Consider the following 20,964-nt stretch of genomic DNA (forward strand, 5'->3'; position numbering starts at 1 on the left):
AAATATCCTAGAAACGCCCCTGGGATTGTTGACGGTCGTCTGTCGTAAACATCACATTCGACATGGAACTTTTTTCTTTTTCATTGGTCAAGTAACAAAACAGTTGTTTCATGCCTTATCAGTCAACAGTCAAAACCGTTTTCCCTCGAAGTTGGGACCCACCAGATGAACTGTTTCCCTCGGCCTGCGGCCTCGGGAAACAATTCATCTGATGGGTCCTAACTTCTCGGGAAAATAGTTTGACTGTTGACTGATAAGGCATGAAACAACTGTATGTTATTATATGAGATTTGCTATTTACGAGCACGCTTCGGGTAGATATGTTCCAGATAATGTCCCGAGTGGTTTTTTTACTGACATGGTAAGGTGGAAACAGTCTGCACTCGCTGGTACCTAAATGAAAGCAGTAATTTGTAAGGTGAAATAAGGTGAAACTTCTCCTTTTTCTTCTTCTTTTTCTTCAGGAAGGTTCTAAACAGTCTTCTTTTTCTTCCTTCAGTCCTTCCTTCCTTCCACTCTTCCTCTTCTTCTTTCGTTTTCCTCTTCTGTTATGCTAACTGTTGATCGCAGAGACATTATGTTGGAGCTACATTGATCAATTTTCTTTCAGTCCAGTTTTGGTCTTTTAGATTGCCCAAATCTCTTTAATTAAACTGAACTGGACTTGATTCAAGTTTGAAAATGAAAACAATTAAATCTCGAAAAAGAACACCCAGAATCAATTTTAAAACCTTTGGCGAACTGTTTCATTTTATGCGGACTAGTAATTGGATTGAATTCAGTTTACATAAACCATAAACCGCGTTATTTTAATTCTATTTAGAACACTGATCAAGTCTTAAATCATCATAAACTTTAAGCTTGAAGAGTTGAATACCACTAGGTTTGATTCTTACCACAGCGGACTGTTACGGTCCTAATGTTTGAACCCTTGATTTGGTATTTCCTAGAGCAGCTACGTACACCAAGTTAACTGTCAACATCTTGTAGGTGTTGCCTCCAAGAAAGTCGGCGCCTGTTGCAGATCTCGGCACATCTCGTGTGAGAAACAGGTTATTGTATTCGTGTCAATTTATTCCCGCGACAGCTTGGGAACATGCGAAATACCGGCGTTACTAATCTATTGCTCTGGGAAATATAAATTGTCAATCATCCAATTCGTTCTATAAAATAAGTGTTACCTTATCAATTTTGTTCATGACGAGAACGCGTCAAGGATAGTATTTTGCATTAAGAGTGTCAACCTCATTCGATTCACATTTAATGCGATAAATTGTTTGATTAATGGGATGTGCTAGGCGCTAATCAACTGGCTTTAGATATAAATTACCGTTGATATCTTTTATAGTCAAAGGAAATTACTTCATTAAATTAACGCCAAGATATTAACAAAATAAACCTGTAAAAAGTAATGTACTGTAGCTTTCATTTGTAATTATTTTGATGAAGTGATTTGCACTTGAAATCTGATTTTAAAATACAATTAACGTTTGATTTTGGTTAGCAAGAGAAACATTTATGCTTTCGAGGAATTTAATTTGATAACATTCTTTTTTTGCAACATGGTCATAATCCTTGACAATCTTTCCAACATCTTTAATTTGATGAAAATTTGAACATTTATCTTACCTGTCAAAATCTAACGAGCGGTAATGCCTTTTAGATAAATTATGTTTAATATGGTTTTCACAATTTCTTGTTATCGTGTAAAATTCATCAGACTTAATTGGTCTTGATCTGATATCGTGTAAACGAGTGGGAAATATTTCATCTAAATAGCCGCTTAAACATTGCAATTAAAGGCAGAGACGAAAAATTGGAATATAACATCGCCAAATAAATAATTATGAATTATGGTTTGGGTTTTAGTTTTTCTCCACGATAATTGGAAGTAAATGCGATACGTTAATGAGCGTTGGTAATCGCTTTTATTTTTGTCTATAAAACGCTACTTCAGTTTGTACGAGGAAGCATTAGAGCACACACGGTCCAAGAAAACATTACATAACAGAGTCATCAGTCAGCATGGTATTTGGTTATGTCTTTGCTATTTTAACTTTAATTTAACATTATGTCTGCTATCAACACAATCTACACTACAGAACAAACTAGAAACTACGGGTTCGCATTCCTTATATCCGATTGGTTATCATATTGGTTTCGCTATTTTTCGTCCAACTAATTAATTTACTTTAACAAAAGGAAATATGGTTGATTATTATCATACAACAATATAGTTGAATATCCGATTGATTGAAATAAGAATATGTTAAAGGTTACTAATACTGATGCTATTGCTGCCACGCCTCCCCCCCCCCCCCAAAAAAAAAAAAACCATGTCAAGGACTGACCAGTCAACATCATGCTGTATCTCGTCTCGTCCGTAACTCCTTCAGATTCCCGTCATCCAGAATGACCGCTCGATCTCCAAGTTGAATTGCTGACCAGCCGATCCCCATGATGACCCTTTTCGTCTGAATGTAACCAATTGAAACTAATAATTTGATCCCCATGTTGTCCGTATATTTCGAAACTGGTCATATCATTCCTATATCGACCTCGTAGTACTGACCTGTCCAGACTGATCTACGTCAATCGGAACTGGTCAGTCTGCATCTGTGAACCACCGTCGTGCAGAACTGTCCCGTCGAACCCAATGTTAACCTTAGTTGTCTAGAACTGTCCAATCGATCCCTATGTTAACCCTAGTCGTCCAAAACTAACCAGTCGATACCTTTGTTAACACTGTTTGTCCAAAACTGACCAGTCGATCCCTATGTTAACCCTAGTTGTCCGGAACTGTCCTTTCGATCCCGATGTAAACCCTAGTTGTCCAGACCTAACCAGTCGATCCTATGTTAACCTTAGTTGTCCACTCTAGTTGTCCGGAATTGACCAGACGAGACCTATGTTAACCCTAGTTGTCCGGAACTGTCCGTTCGATCCGTATGTTCACCCTAGTTGTCCATCCTAGTTGTCCAAAACTGACCAGTCGATCCCTATGTTAAACCTAGTTGTCCACTCTAGTTGTCCGGAATTGACCAGACGAGACCTATGTTAACCCTAGTTGTCCGGAACTGTCCGTTCGATCCCTATGTTCACCCTAGTTGTCCATCCTAGTTGTTCGGAACTGACCAGACGATCCCTATGTAGACCCTAGTTGTCCAAAACTGACCAGACGATCCCTATGTTTACCCTAATTGTCCGGAACTGTTCGTTCGATCCCTATGTAGAGCCTAGATGTCAAGAACTGTCCCATCGATCCCTATGTTAACTCTAGTTTTCCAAAACTGACCAGACGATCCCTATGTTCACCCTAGTAGTCCTGAACTGTCCCATCGATCCCTATGTAAACCCTAGTTGTCAAAAACTGACCAGTCGATCCCTATGTTAACCCTAGTTGTCCGGAACTGACCAGTCGATGTCAATGTTTACCCTAGTTGTCCAGAACTGACCGGACGATGCCACTGTTAACCCTAGTTGTCAGGAACTGGCCAGTCGGTCCCTAAGTTAAACTTAGCCGTCCAGAACTGTCCAGTCGATCCCTGTGTAAACTTAGCTGTCCAGAAATGACCAGTCGATCGCTATGTTAACTCGAGTTGTCCGGAACTGACCAGTCGATCCCTATGTTAACTCTAGTTGTCCAGGACTGACCAGACGATCCCTATGTTCACCTTAGCCGTCCAGAACTGTTCGGTCGATCCCTTTTTTAACCCTATAGTTGTCTGGAACTGTCCAGTCGAACTCTATTTTAACCCTTGTTGTCCGGAACTGACCAGTCTCTCCATATGAACCCCTGTTATCCGGAAAGACCATTCCCTCCCATATGCTGACCCCCGGCTACAGCCGATTGGTCCGTACTACCGTTAATCCCCTTACCTCTTAACTGTTTTTCGATAATGCCAGAAGAAACACACCTGTCTTACTGGGATTGATCAGGTCCTGTATGTTGTGTTGTTATTTAAACCGATTGAGTTAGATTTACGACTCTGGCGGCGATATATGACATTCCATACAAACAGTTGTCCTTCCCTATTTAGATACCACTGACACTTCGTCTATGACCCTACAAATGCTATAACTAAGATGAAATTAGATTTTTATGCATTTTCTGACACTGTATAGTAAATTAAACAGCAAATATGGTATATATCGGGCTCCATCAAATATCTGTAACCGTCTTGAATTTAGATATATATTTCTGATTTTCGATAAGTACTTTTCCGCTGTCGTTTAGCTAAGCCTTATCGTCGGCTTGGCTTCATTCGGATTAATCTTAAAATTGGCAATATGAGCACGCAAAATAAAAACCGTCTTTAAACGAATTAATATTGTAAACATGATTTTAAAATATACATGTTTGGGAAATATAAGCACTCAAAACCATTTGTACCCAAATAAAACTGTTGAGCTGCTCTAGTATTTTTACGTTATTTGATGAGCGGTATTTGGACCCCGGGCTTACATTTAAAGATTGAATAATGAAAGAAGATATATCTCCTGTCAGTGAAGATCATACACAATGCTCGGTGTACAGGGTCATACTGGTAAAGCGAGCCTGGACTGGGTTGATTGTCGGCGGCCAGATAGCTCAATCGGAAGAAGTTCCGTCTAGAGTGCGGTTAGAACCCTCGTCTGGCTGTGCATTTTTGCTCTCCTGTTACAGTGGTACCTGTGTCCAACCCTTGTTTCAAGCACTGGGCGCACGCTTGAAAAGGGATACCCGAACGTGAGTTGTAAAAATTGTGGTCTAAATTGGCAAATACTTGTAAAAAGGAGGGAAGAATGTAGCGGAACTGGACTGGGTTGATCGCCGATGATCAAGTGGCTCAATTGGTAGAGCGTCCAGCTAGAGTTCGGAGGTCCTGTGTTCTGGCCGGGCAACCAAATAAGCAACCAAGATATATTTGAACTATCGATCCTTCACTTATTTATTTAAAATGCCATTATCTTCACATGACCATTCAATAAAGATCGCTACGGCCGTTCATGTGGTGTGTAAGTAAATTTATCCCCGTTCATACTTGCATGAACACTGGAAAAATCCATATTCATTCCCTGTATAACTCGGAAAAAAGCATCCACTTATTTCAAGGTATAATAAATAAATATGAAGTAATCTTACGGTCCATTTAACAGCCTCCTTCAGACAAAACGAACCGAACAGGAAACATAGTTTTTAAATGCAAACTGGTAAGCTTGATGGAGGATATTTTTGTTATGCAGGAATTGAAGCCATGCATCTATTTTTTTCTTCTTAGAATGAATTAGTTTAAATTTGTGCACGATATCACTGGCATAAATTTCCCCAAAACAATGGTGTTTACAGCGCTGTACCAATTTCGCGGTAATAATGTTATGTCTCGAGTTTATTGTCAATAATTTTCGCCAAAGCTTTGTAGAAGGTGGCAACGAAACCGCCCAATTTTACGCGTGCAACGTATTCGTGTGTACTGTTAATTCCTTTTGGCTCTCATTAATTGCAGAACAAATAACTGGGTGGCAAGCTCTCCTCCAAAGACTATTTAAAACCGTCACCAAAAACCCATCGTCTCTATTAATTTAAATAGGTTCTCATCAATATTCAAAGACATTATCCTGTGGGAGAGGCGCACTGAGGGAGCTGAGAAAAGGCGTATTCTTGCCCTTTCGGACATGCGCACAATGTCACTTGGGAACGGAGAACGGAAGTGTTTCTCCGATAGTCTCTGAAGAGAAACGTATACAATCACAGGTCTGTACTACGTATTAAAACGTTTAATGTCGAATCGAAGAAACAATAATGAATAAAAAATAGATGATCTTCGTATAGGACGAAACAAAGGATCAATATACATAATGTACTTCGTATCTAATTTCAACATTCATGTTATCGTTCTTGAATCCGTTATGTAGATATGTGAAAGGCACACTTTCGATGTGAGGTTAAACGATTAAATACACTGAAGATACCAGACGTGATCACACATAAAAGACCACGTGTGCCTCGAACTTTCTCTAGTCAAATTGGTGTTAAATAAATCTGCTCTTTCTCGGTGTCACGTTACTGATAAAATAAGTTTGTCATATGACGTAACAACTTTCTTGACGTAGTGTATTTCTTTTATAATTCGAAGAATGTTAGAACGCAAGTCAGTCATTTAACTCTACCAACTCCTCAACTTTCGAAGCTATATGTAACCCATTACCTCCGAACAAATGTCTTATATGTATTACAAGATTTCTAGACCGGAAGTCGGCCATTTTTGTTTTATGAGCTCACATATATCTGTCACAAAAGTTCGTCTGCAGTGTATTATTGAATTAGTAAATGTACGCCGTGTGAATGATTGACGTTCTGATATCGTGACATTATATCGGCGATATGATAAAGTTCGTCCTGATCTACAGATTAAACAAGGTTGTCGTTACGTGTCAGGGTTTACTTCTTGTTTTCACTGATAATGGTCGTACATCGTCTGCCTTACTCCCGGCGACATTCATTTTCAACCTAGTCGAGCACTGGCGCCTCTTCAGCTCTGGGTGGGTGCATTAATTCTGTTCTGTATTGCTCCTGGTGTTTGATTGAAAAAAATATGGGACATTAGAATGCCTTAATAACGCTAAAAGGAATTGCAAAATAGAATGATAGAAAAAGTAAAATTAAACAGAAAAATCTGTGTGTGTGGTTTGTTGTGGGAGGGGGTCTGCTTGATGTCAGATGTTTAAAAAAAAACCTGTGTAAATTGCCTGTGACAACTAAGAACAATTTTACTCGAAGTAATGAGCTTTTAGGTCACAGCGATATTATAAATATGAGAGGGGGGCGAACCCCCTCTGAACCTTACCCTGTAATGGACAGCTGTAAAGGGGGTCGTCAATTACCTGTCTTCACATCACTTGAACCCGTCCAAGTTGCATTAAGTAAACAAAGCTGACCTGGGCTGACCTAACGTATATATGTGTATATGTTGATAACGCGGCTGAGATGAAACATGACCTGCACTCTATCGGCTGGCTAGATTCCCTTTTTAACCGCACTTTGTACACGTACACATGTGGGGTCCGGTATAGGTGGTGCATCTTCCTTTTTTGGACTTATAAGAGATAATATGATAAAATGCATATTATACTTAGGACACGGTCAAGTTATACATCTTAATGTTAGAAACCGTTCAGAACTTACAGTTCTATCTTAATTATGTCTACTTAATGTGTTTAAATATAGATGTGACATATATAATATTAAAAAAATATGTAGCACGCGCGTCTGTCACACAGACCGGATGCGGTCCATTGACCTTTATGTGACCTTTACGAACCGCGGATGCTGCACTCCGTTGTGAAATAGTTACATCTCTACTGTAAGTGTCACAGGAATGTCATCCTAGGCTGGAAGAATACCCTCGGAGTACAGTCAAACCTCGTGGTCGTAACGTACACCAGCGGTTGGTGTCTTTGGTCATAGCTGCTGGTCAAGATTCCGCGGTCAAACACCTATGATAACTTAACGGTTAAATCTTGAACAAGAAAAAATAAGGTATGATGTAGGCCTTCCTCCTGAGCGAACGCATACGAAAACGTGAATTCATCAATATGTTTTATTATGTTGTACCTTTCTGAATTTAGAGATGAAGAGCGACGTTTTTGTGCTTGACCGATAATGTTGATATATGGTTTATACATTAGTTGTTAGATCGCTATGTCCAAAGTACACACAAACATGAAGTTTGCACAGCATGTCACCATTAAGTAAGTGTTATCAAACTTATAGCAAGCAGATTAAATTCTCAATTCACCCGGTCGGATCGAGTGTATTGGATACAAGCGCCAAAGTTGCCGGTCTATACAGCAAAAATCTTCAGATGTTGTGTGTATGGTCACTCGTCCAGGACGGCTGGCTGGACAAAGCATGGTTAATATTAGATACAAGCCAGTGAGAAGGATCTAACCCTCAGATGTGTATTGTATCGAAGTGTATGGCAAGCCTACCATTGATATATGTGTGTATTTACTTGTAGATTGAAACGAGCCCGACTTTGCGGACTGCCGAATGTGATCACCGTCCACTACTGTGACTGATAAGACATCTGCCAGGTAAGCATATTAACACTTCTCTATTCACTTATACTATAATATCTATTTATAAATAATTTTCTATAAAAAAAACACATGGTAGCCTAGCTAACGCCGCATGTCCAGTCCGGCACCTTCCGTAGGCTGGATGTTCGGGTATCCGAGATGCTAAGAAATTCCACATGTAAATTATCATAGAATAAGATACATCCCCTACCTTTAAATGTAATCTCAAACTCCAGGACACGTATAGTGTGGTCGTCGAAATTAGCCGTGGTCAAAGGTTTGAGTTTTTACGGATGGGCAAATGGTCACCGTATTTGACCAGCTGACCTTATTTAACGTTCACTGAATATCGTTGTCACCTTAATGACATTTTGCCGTGGGTAGTTATATAGTGGACAGGTGTCAACAGTGAGAGTCTACCTGGACAGGTACGGTATGCAAAGTCATACATTTATATGTCACCCAGTTTCAGCCAGGTATTTAAGGTCACATGTATCACTTAAACACGTGTTTACATAACCGTGACGTCACATGCACAAGTTAAACGTCTCTGGTGGCACCTCCTTACAACATGTGTATTACAATAAAATAAACAGAGTTACATAAATTGTTATCTTTTTCAATGAAAGTAGAAAATACAATAGCAAGCTAAAAAAAATAATATTGGGAAAGACCTATTACACGCGGTTGGTGAAGCGTTTAAGCGTCTTATTGTGTGTGGACGTTTTAAACAGTGTATCTGTTTATCCAATATAGCCATTTTGTCATTATCACCGTGCCTAGGGCAGGTTTGGCCTAATTCCTATAGCTAGGTATGGAGAACATGGTAGGCCATTTTCCGACTAAATACGCACGATTTTACAATTATTGAACCCTTTTTTCCGCACGACAAAACTGTAAAAATACTGATGTTGGGACCAATTAACTGATGCTACAAAGCCCTGAGTACACCATTGTTTGTAGTTGTAGTTAGAATCTGCCTCGTGCGTGGACCGGTTGTTGCACAACATGTAACGTAAATAATGACGTAAGTCCATCATATCACATACATAGTTATATATACACTGTATAAATATATACAGATGTAGTTATGTAGAGAATGCTCCCTTGTACTTCTGGATGTAAGCATGTAATATGATGTACATGTAACTGTTCTGTTTCACTGTGTCTTGAAAAAGGAGCGGATCGCTCCGAAAATTTGACAACCTAAACTTGTCCACACTGTTGGAATTACTTCTTTGCCTCATGTAATATTTTAAGTAATTCGTATCATACGGACATACCTCCATTAGGATCCAGTGTTATATGGGATTTTACCGTCTATATTACTTCTTTGACCCATATATATATATATATATAAGTCCTTGCGAAGGAAAATATAGAATAAAAACATTTTTTTCAGATCGTCCGTGCCTAGGGCAGGTTTGGCCTAATTCCTATAGCTAGGTCTGGAGAACATGGTAGGCCATTTTCCGACTAAATACGCACGATTTTACATCTACTTTAATTTTACATTTACATGGCGATCTGAAAAATTTGTTTTTATTCTATATATATATATATATCATTTCACACTTAACTAATCCTTTCTTTTATCTATCGGTCATCTTAATGATCTATTTTTGTGTCGATATAGGGTTTGCCGTATGGCCAAAAATAATACGATTCCCCGCGTCTGGATATTGACTCTGCCAGAACCCCTGTGAGGTGCTGATACATTTCGTATGTAAATGTATCTTCGTGTCATTTCTGCATGAACTGCTGTTGGTTTATATATCCACATGAATACATGTTGCAGTCACGCAGATCATAAACAGAACAGTTATACAAACAAAATGGTTTTAGTGATTTAATACAGGGGTTACGCTCACTTTCGCTGTCGCTGTGCGAAAGTGAGCGTAAGCCCCTGGATATTGAGGATGCTATAGTGACTTGTAAGTGTGTCTGACGAATAAGATCCCTGGACCCGGTGTTGTGTTGTGTCTATCTATACTTATATTTAAATTAACATTTCTTCAACAGAGTGGTACAACACTAGGACCCGGTAACTGCCAGGTCAACAGACACACTCTTCAGTCTATGTGTTTTTCCTCTCAAAATCCAAATTTTTGTTTGAAAAATTGAATGTTTTTTTGACAATTTAGTCCAATTTGTATTGACTTTTTTTAAAATTTTAATTCATTTATTTTCGAATTCAAAACCATTGCAACTGGCCCTGACTGAGCATCATTTTGTGTAATTACAGAACGGCTGGTTTGATACGCCACGTTCGGAACACACTTTTTAGGGTGTACGAGTCTCTGGCATTTGCAAGATTGCCAGAATAAGGCTAACACGGCGTTTAATATTATTTTGCGGGGGCATTGTAATTGTCTGGTCAAGTTCCTTTTGTTAAATATTCTAGTGATTGCTTCTATCCCAATGCATTCTCACATTCCAGGAATTTCATGTAAATTCCAGTACGTTAGACTTACTCGATCACTGCAACATGTATATTCATGTTTCTTTAATTGCAAAAAGTAATTCAATATTTGATAATTATGATAATACATGTATACTACTTTCAAATGTGTATAAGTGCAATTAATATTCAAATTCAATAACTTTAGATGATACATCGCGAACCGTAGAAAGCCAGATAATTCATTGTAGATGTAGGTGTATGCTACATGCATGAACTATACGATGACATTGCGCTCATTGACCCGATGAACATGCAATGCATTTGTTTCACGGGTAAATGACAGAGAGTTATTTGTCGGCGTCTAAGTGTTATTTTCTTTGTAACACCTAAGGTGTTTTATTAGCCTTGTATCGGTGAACTTTATTCTAATCTATTTTCCCCAACTGGTTCCTATTTGTGCCAGTCAAAATCTTTTAATAATTCCATAATCGATTATTATGTTAATTATTTTTTAGTTAAACTCAATTCAGCCTTGTTCTCTTTTAAGGATGTGTTAGTTCTACACGGGAACCTCCCTGTAAGACACTTTCGCATGAAATGATGGAAAGGCAAAGCAATTGCAAACGGAAAAAAAAAAGTTACATTCGGTACCTAGACACTCTACAACATATTATGTGTAATAGCGTTACCACATAAAAGTTTTAGTGTCCTCGGATTTTCATTACTCTATCTGGGTTATTAGCATCCTCGATATCCAGGGGTTACGCTCACTTTCGCTCTCTACACCCTTGGACATTACAAAGGAGCGACGCCCGACTTCAAAGCCTGTCATTTTTACTGTTACGCTACCGCAAGATTCATTTGATGTACATCGAAGAACCAAACAAGTCTTCATTGAGGCTGACATATTCCAGGGGTGTAGAGAGCGAAAGTGAGCGTAATCCCTGGATTTCGAGGATGGGTTATTAGTTGCAATACCGGTAACGTTAATCCCTGTATAATGATTCCATAATGAAAATTTTGTGTATGCAAAATGAATATAATTGTCTATATCAGAGGGCAGGGTTGAAAATCGTGTGATGTTGTAGAATAGAAATAATCACCTATTGTGTGTATGTCGCTTGTATGTAGGTGTTCTGAACAAATATGTATGTCTCGTTCATCACAGCATCTACCTCCATGTGTTGTGGGGTGTATGCAATGGTATCCAGGGTGCAAATTGCCTGAAATTACGTTTCTATACACATTTGCATTTAACCTCCGTGAACCAAAGCTACAGGTCACGTGATTCGCTTTATGAATCATATATCTATATAAATATATATAAAACAAAACACCGAATACTTCATTTCTCTAGTACTTTCGCCCATCTTGTGGCTCTTCGGGCGATTTCAAGGCTGAATTGATTTCAACTTGAAAGATAATGAAAGAATATAATAATCGATTATGAAATTATCAAAAGATTTTGACTGGCACAAATAGTAACCCGTTAGGGGGTGGGGTCGTTTCACATTTTCTATGTAATTTATTTGTCTCGGTTTATAATTAATTATTAATATGTAGTGTGGACTCTGTCGGTTAACTTATTAAGTTTTTCTCTTAATTGTAGAATTAAAATATCGCGTACAATATGTTAGTGTGAACAGCAATAACCTACCAATGACAAACGTTTCATCGACTAAGATAATGTTCTGTCATAATTACGCTTGACAAACTATTATTCATCAGTTGTGGAACTTCGTCTGTCATTTAACTTCAGTGTACGTTTCTAGTTTAGACGTCAAGCTGCACTTTCATTGACTTGTTTTTTTGTCATCGTTAATCTTTTCCGGATCCCTCTAATCTAGGACGCTTTCGGCTCTGTCACATGCTAAATTCTAACAGTGTATCTTCATTTGGTGACTGCATTAAGTATGGTTGTTATTTCCCTCTAAACAAAACAAGTTTCATTTCGATGACGGAAATGGTGCTTATTTGCATATGAGCGTCCTAAAATTGATCCCTGAAAGATCGTTATCGCCGTTGCTTGAAGTTCAGTGTTTACTGGTATTTTGAGTCCAGTACTTTACAATTAAACAAAACCCAATCCGCTGTTTGATTCTGTAATTGTATGTTTGACTCCGAACGTTTCTGTACAAGTTTGTAAGATGACCTGTTCGAACACGGCGGTTTTTGTTTTCCTTTCCCTAAAATGGATACTTGCTCCAAATCCGCTGTTCTCTTCTTCAACTAATGAGATTTAAACTCGATTACTGCGTCTCCGATTTCGTCTTAACTTTCAATTAAGCACATTTTCAATTAAGTACATGTTTTGAATCCGAAAACCCCCAGTTTAGTTACACCTGTTTTAAATTTGGCTGTGATTGCAGTAGCTCTAAGTAGGGTTTGTCCATTTATAGGCTAAGTTATTGCTTTTCCAGTCGGACTAAAGGCTTCCCTCTTCCTTCTTTAGTTGAGGGTCCATGCGACACTTCCACTCATTCACTTAAGTCGCCTTTTATCAAACCGAACAAGCCGATTCTTATTGTAAACTTAGCATTAACGCAAGGGTTCTTCACTCGTTTACAAACGAGACTTCATTATCGAGACTTCCCTGTTAATACGAGACTTTACTTTAATATAAAGATGTACGAGACCTCATTATAGGAGACTTCATTGTTACATACGAGACTGTATCTTCATACACGAGACTTGACTTTTATATACGAGACTTCACTATACATGTAGGAGACTTCAGTATTACACACGAGACTGTATATCATACACGAGACTTGACTTTTATATACGAGACTTCACCATACATGTAGGAGACTTCAGTTACGAGACTGTACATCATACACGAGACTTGACTTTTATATACGAGACTTCACTATACATGTAGGAGATTTCAGTATTACATACGAGACTGTATATCATACACGAGACTTGACTTTTATATACGAGACTTCACCATACATGTAGGAGACTTCAGTTACGAGACTGTACATCATACACGAGACTTGACTTTTATATACGAGACTTCTCTATAGGAGACTTCAGTACTACATACGAGACTGTATATCATACACGAGACTTGACTTTTATATACGGGACTTCACTATAGGAGACTTCAGTACTACATACGAGACCGTATTTTCATTACGAGACTTAACTTTTATATACGAGACTTTACTCTAGAAGACTTCATTTGTATTAAAGAGACTTAACTTTAACAAACAAGACTTCATTATTACCCACGAGACTTCACTTTTATATACGAGACTTCATAATTACATACGAGACTTCCCTGTACTGAACTTACACACTTTACCCTTTCGGGAGAGACTTAATTCGTACACATTTAAGTCATTTGGCTTATCCGATTATCATTCCTATGAAAATGATTTTATTGACAAAACATCGCCGATGTCACCACATATCAGAGTATAAATTAATGAATAGCTGATCAATCAACGGGTACCTATCTTATAAAGATATTCAATCTACGACTTCAACCTCGAAATGATTTTGCAATGAAATCAGCGGTTGCATTTCATAAAATGCTTTCCTGCGTTTGTCTGTAGTAGAAGGTGAAACAAGAATGACTGTACTCGAACGCTACCGAGTCAATTAGTACACAAAAATAACATTGATAAACATAAGTACATGTATTTATATATAGTGTGTAAGTATCGCTGTCAATATTGAACGTTCGGATCGTAAGAGTAGCTGTTTATTAGTAATGCACGTATACTTCTGTCGTATAAATACTCCTGTCTCGGTTAATCTGAAAGGACAGTGATAACATCTGTGTAATCTATTGAACACATGTTCTAGCTGACTGGTCAGCTATTGTCGCTAGAAACTTCACGTAAACGTTAAAACCCGATACAATGTAGATTAAACTATTTATACCTTATTTTACTTACTTAAAGATTAACAAACGTAAAAAAGAATATTCTATAAGCAGCCGACATGATTGTAACACCAAGTATTGCCGTATCTCTATCAATGTCGTATTCACTGGTTATATTTATATAATGTTGTATTTTTAACGATGTTTTCTCTTTCGAAATTCTTTATTTAAATATCTCAAGTAGAACATGTTTAAAGTAAAACGTCGATATAACGATTCTCATTAAAATAAGAAAACAAGCTCGACATAGCGGCCCTCGGATATTACAGAAGTCGTCGATATAAAAGGAAACTTCGACATAATGCCTCTCATTTTTATATACAGTTAAGGAACTCCAATATAATGCCCCTCGATTACAGTAAGTAAAACCCCGATATAACAACCCATACAATAAAATCTCGATATAATGCCCCTTGTCTAACCTTCGATATTGCAATCCTCAAATGCTCCTCGTTTATATACAGTAAAACCTCGATATAACGTTCCTATCCAATGCAAAGTAAAACCTCCGTTTGATGCCCCTCGATTAGGCATGTAGAGTGTAAAACCACTTGAAAATATATTCAGGTAAATCTCGATATTTATATGCCCCTCATTACATTTGCCGCCTCGTTTACCGCCAAGGTATTTGAACGTCTCTTTTCCTTTTTAACAATTACGTTATATGTTCCCTTTGATTTAATAATAAACCCCTTTAAAACGCCAAAATTCCAGACGAAAAGTCATGGCAATATAATGAGATGTTTAATGACGATGTAACGGGTTACACAGTCATGTGTTCGTTTGACCTTGAAACGTAACATGATATAATGTTTATTTTGTAATTTTGTTATGCCTAAACACATTATCTAAAGAATTATGTTCAAAAGAGCTATGCTGTCGTATCAATACAAGGAAACAGTGGAAAATGTTAACCCGGGCTACTCATCGTCTTCGTGGGTGACAGCTGTTTTCTGAGGTGACAATTTGCACATGCAGTTACCTCTAATACCATCCTCGATATCTAGGGGTTACGTTCACTTTCGCTCTCTACACCCCTGGAATGTCATAGCAAAAATGAAGGCACGCGATTTTTTAAATGGTGTCAAATAAAAAAAACTGACCAATCACTAGGCTGATACTTGTCCTTTGAAGATTTCAAAGGAGCGACGCCCAAATTCAGAGCCTGTCATTTTTTACCGCTACGCGGCCGCGAGATTCTTTTGGTGTACATCAAAGGACCAAACTAGTCTTCTCGTCTCATCCACAAGGTGCTGCACATTGAGCCTTCGATTTTGCTATGACATATTCCTGGGGTGTAGAGAGCGAATGTGAGCGTTACCCCTAGATATCGAGGATGCCTCTAATACATGTTGGTAACCAAAGTAGCCTAATATAGGTTGATAGATAATTTTTATTTCACCAGGTTTACATTGTTTAAGTAAAAAGGTAATTTGTCTGGCATTGGACTTAGCTTTACACTAGATGGCACTGTATACAGGTGATTCGCGGTTTTCACAGTAACCAGTGTTCGTGAAATTTAAATGAACATGGTTATCGCAGTAGCCAGTTTACGTGAAATTGAAGTGAACGCGGTTTTCACAGTAGCAGGTATTCGTGGAATTTTAATGAACGCGGTATTCAAAGTAACCAGTATTCGTGGAATTTTTATGAACGCGGTTTTCAAAGTAACCAGTATTCGTGGAATTTTAATGAACGCGGTTTTCAAAGTAACCATAATTCGTGGGATTTTAATGAACGCGGTTTTCAAACTAACCAGTATTCGTGGAATTTTAATGAACGCGGTTTTCAAAGTTACATGTACTAGTTAGTATACGCAAAAATTTCTAGCGAAGTAAAATTATTACCTAACAATTTCAAATCAGCAAACTCAACTCTGCACTGCTCGCGAAAATAGTACTCGCGAAAAGAAATAAAGATACAGTAACACTGCCTGTAAATAAAGAGTATAAAATATACTCTACACGCAGTAACGGAAGACGAAAGTGTGGTTTACCTATACATTGTGTGTAAGTTTTCTTACTGTATCTATTGATAAATACGACGTCGCTGACCCTTGGGGCGAGGACCTGTCAGGTATACCGTTTAATCAGGCCTTCGTGTACTTCATCGCTTGACCACGAGTGGACATTCCGTCAAAAACACCACGCTACAATCTGCGTTGTGTGTATAGCACACTTGTTGACGAGGGCAGCTATGCACTGATGTATTAATTGTGAACTACTAGAGTTATTTCAACAACAGATTGATACATATTTACATATAGTGTGTAAGGCTGGTTCTATCTTCATGGTGTACGGGTTTTCATTCAGTAAGTAGATGCTTTTATTTACGGGTTCATGTTTAAATTATACTTGCATTCATCCGATATTTAAAAAAAAAAAATATATCGCCAAAATATTTTGGAAGGAGTGTTTGTAATTTTGAAATGTTCATGAACTGCGGTAACTTGTCTACCTCCCCCTTAACACATCACTCTTCCAGCTCAACGATTTAGTAGATTTTCAATTCTAAATATTGACAAAATTGAATGTGAAGCCCACGTCTTCGGCCAACATTGTATATGACTTAGAAGGAATTAGTCCCGCCCGTGTAGTTTACTATAAGACGACCTCTTTTAACAGAAAACCCTTTGATGAAATAGTTCTTTACAAATGTTACTCTGCCTACATATTGACACAGACTGGAGCAGGAGATATACTTGTATCACACCGACTAAACTTAAATAATCAAGAAATTGTTTCTAAAATGGCGCACTTTTAATCCAAGTGGTTTTTTTGCGCCGGGTCGGTATATATGGTTAATTTCCAATTGTATGTTATATTTCATTATAACGACAGTTTTATTGAAAAATCCCCCAAATGTTAAGCACACAAGGCTAGCAACAAAATGGCGAGTGGACGTCGTCAACTCTGTATTATGTAAAAGTTAAAAGTCTTTGTAAATATGAAACTTAAACGGATCATAAATTTCACCGCCTATAGAATATGTTTTCTATAGCGAGTGTGTAGTACCAAATTTAATCACCCAAACATATTTTGATGGGGGTTTATCGGCAACTGTCGAATGAGCAAACATCATTTTTCTGAAATATTTCTTATTTTGCGCCACTGGAATCACTCGGCTAACTTCGGAAAATTCCGACTTAATCAGGTGCCCGAGACGGTTTTGACCGACGGACACATTTCTTTTTGATTTGTCTCTTTTTCTAATGAAATTAATCAAATGCTACTTCAAAGTTTTCGCTACCATGGTAAGTTCAATAAAACAACTCTTGTCCATCGATTCAATTAGTGTACCACAAAACCATCTGTCTCGTTTTCTCAAATAAAAAATGTTAACCAGTTGCTAGGGAATTTTTTAATATTTGAATACAACAAAAATCACGATGTTCGAACATCCTTTCACTGCTATGGGTCTGTTGAGACTGGTGAGACTAATGTGTTTTAAGGAGTTTTCTTCTTTTGAAAGCTACTACTTCGTAATGCATTCAAAATCAATTTGATTTTTCATTAACCACCAGCTAAAGTTGATTTTTTATTTATACAACAGGGATTTGGCACAAGTTGCCCAACTTATATAAAGCCTTTTCCCCAGTAACATATCATGATATAGATATATATATGGGGCAAAGAAGTAATTCCAACAGTGTGGACAAGTTTAGGTTGTCAAATTTTCGGAGCGATCCGCTCCTTTTTCAAGACACAGTGAAACAGAACAGTTACATGTACATATACAACATATTACAAGAAGATAGAATTGATATACTATAATTGAAAATATAGCTATTATATAAAACCAATAGTCCCCTCGGCTAAAGACAGCCGAAGGCAGCAATTAAGCTGAGAGCATCGCGGACAAGGAACGCTGATGTAGAGGACCTATTCTTGCGCAAGATGCACNGTGCCACTGTTGCCTATCCTTGTACATTCCATTCCTTCTGGTATTTTCGTTTCACAAGTGCTGTTTGTATCGGGGAAGATCAGAAACATGACTCTTCAACAAACTTCAAGTTCATCAACCTGTAAATACCTTGGGCCTGGGTTTTGTTTACTTTTGCGCAAATTATCTTGTCATCGAAAAATTATAAAATCAAAATTATATTCCTGATGGTATAGCCTGGTTGTTATCAATCGCAATAGAAACTAGTCGGAGTTGTCGCTTCGGATGATACCATAGTCCGCTTCGAATGCGTGTTTGATCTGATGTGTTGACGAACAGAAGTCAAGCGTCAAGTTGATAAAATCATGTATTCAATATTACACTGTCAGTTATGATTCAATAACATTTTAAAAGTCCTGCTATTATTATATTGAACTATGATAGCGATCTTTCTCTTCTCTGTTATCACTTATTAATGATATCAATCTTAATGCATTTCTGTTTCATATGACATTTATGAAACGAAATCTAATTTGATTTCACAATCATTAAATCAATAATGTTTTTAAAATAAATGTGCTGTTGACGATGAAGACTTCAAACCCTGTGAAAAGTGCGGGATATGTGTCCGTACAGTCCCATTCAACTCTGGTGATATTATAGTACTTCAGGGTGTGTATATTACTTCAGGGTTTGTATAGTACTTCAGGGTGACTAGATATGATGTGTATAATACTTCAGGGGGTGTATATTACTTCAGGGTTTGTATATTACTTCAGGGTGTGTATATTACTTCAGGGTTTGTATACTACTTCAGGGTTTGTACACTACTTCAGGGTGACTAGATATGATGTGTATAATACTTCAGGGTGTGTATACTACTTCAGGGTTTGTATATTACTTCAGGGTTTGTATATTACTTCAGGGTTTGTATAGTACTTCAGGGTTTGTATACTACTTCAGGGTGACTAGATATGATGTGTATAATACTTCAGGATGTGTATACTACTTCAGGGTGTGTATACTACTTCAGGGTGTGTATATTACTTCAGGGCGTGTATAATACTTCAGGGTGTGTATACTACTTCAGGGTTTGTATACTACTTCAGGGCGTGTATACTACTTCAGGGTGTTTATACTACTTCAGGGTGTGTATTATACTTCAGGGTGTGTATAGTACTTCAGGGTGTGTATAGTACTTCAGGGTGTGTATACTACTTCAGGGTGTGTATACTACTTCAGGGTGTGTATTATACTTCAGGGTGTGTATACTACTTCAGGGTGTGTATACTACTTCAGGGCGTGTATACTACTTCAGGGTGTGTATACTACTTCAGGGTGTGTATTATACTTCAGGGTGACAAGATATGATGTGTATAATACTTCAGGGTGACTAGATATGATGTGTATAATACTTCAGGGTGACTAGATATGATGTGTATACTACTTCAGGGTGACTGGATATGATGTGTCTAATACTTCAGGGTGACTAGATATGATGTGTCTAATACTTCAGGGTGACTAGATCTGATGTTTATAATACTTCAGGGTGACTAGATCTGATGTGTATAATACTTCAGGGTGACTAGATATGGTGTGTATAATACTTCAGGGTGACTAGATATGGTGTGTATAATACTTCAGGGTGACTAGATCTGATGTGTATAATACTTCAGGGTGTGTATAATACTTAGGGGTATGTTTAATACTTCAGGGTGACTAGATATGATGTATATAATACTGGATATGATGTGTATATTAAGGGTGACTGCATATGATGTGTGTATTTAGGGTGACTGGATATGATGTGTGTATTTAGGATGACTGGGCATGATCTCTTTAATACTTCAGAGTGACTAGATATATGTTTTTTTTAATAAGGGTGGGTGGATATGAACAGTATTATGCTCTAGGGTGACCGGATATATTACCTATGTGTGGTCTTCTTCTAGCTGCCCCTCCTAACTTGCAGCCAGAACGTGTATTACTGCTTTTGAAATTGTCATAAACTAAATAGATTTCATCAACAATACCCACAACTCATCGCTTCAAAGTCATAGGTCATGCGCATTAAGCAGGGGTGTGCAGAACGCCCCCAGCTGAATGCGCGCGCTAACGACGACGGGGAGCTGTGTGATCTATGAAAAGTAAAGCTTTAGGTTATCTCGTTCCGCTGAGTCAGATTGAATCGCAGCATCAGTCGGGGTGTGTGATATTCCTTTGACATTTATGTGGTTATCGGGGACTTTAGATATCACCCAACCCATGTAGCATGTGTATATTACAAGCTGCATGATGTGTATTCGGTGTACAGGGCATTTTTATTCTGAAAATAATTTTTGATTTGCTTGATCAACTTCAAATTTATACTGAATCATACTTGTTTACATTTCTTTTATTTAATTATTACATGAGGATGGCTGTTTGGGGGTTTTACAGTTCATTTTTTTCCAAACTGCTCTTTTTAACGATATGGTTTCTGCATTGATCACTGGGTGTACTTGGGCGGTGGGTGTACGCCAGCGGGAGGTTGTACTTGGTCGGTGGTGGGTCAACATGAGACTGTGATGCAATGTATTGTGCAAAGAACAATTATTACTGTAACTGATATCAATCATTAATAAAATCAATATTAATCTGACTGAATGATCTGCCACATACAATAAACCTAGAATTAAGATGAGTACGATGGAGTTCGTTAGTGAAATGTAACTTCCGGTTT

At 37.8% G+C, this 20,964-nt stretch overlaps 1 protein-coding gene across 2 annotated transcripts in view; it reads left to right on the forward strand.

The window, feature by feature from the left end:
- LOC110462101 (5-hydroxytryptamine receptor 1A-like) overlaps positions 1–20,964 on the forward strand; it is a 212,933-nt gene that overhangs the window by 171,511 nt on the left and 20,458 nt on the right. Inside the window, exons 1-2 of one of the 2 annotated variants that reach the window (XM_021515943.1) lie at positions 7,451–7,519; positions 8,001–8,076. The gene's annotated coding sequence lies outside the window, so the exon portion shown is untranslated. Of the gene's footprint in view, positions 1–7,450; positions 7,520–8,000; positions 8,077–20,964 lie in introns of those variants that run through there. The other variant, XM_021515936.1, reaches the window with a different exon arrangement.

This window comes from Mizuhopecten yessoensis, unplaced genomic scaffold, assembly GCF_002113885.1.
Source record: "Mizuhopecten yessoensis strain PY_sf001 unplaced genomic scaffold, ASM211388v2 scaffold1429, whole genome shotgun sequence".
In the NCBI taxonomy this organism is placed as follows: Eukaryota; Metazoa; Mollusca; class Bivalvia; order Pectinida; family Pectinidae; genus Mizuhopecten; species Mizuhopecten yessoensis.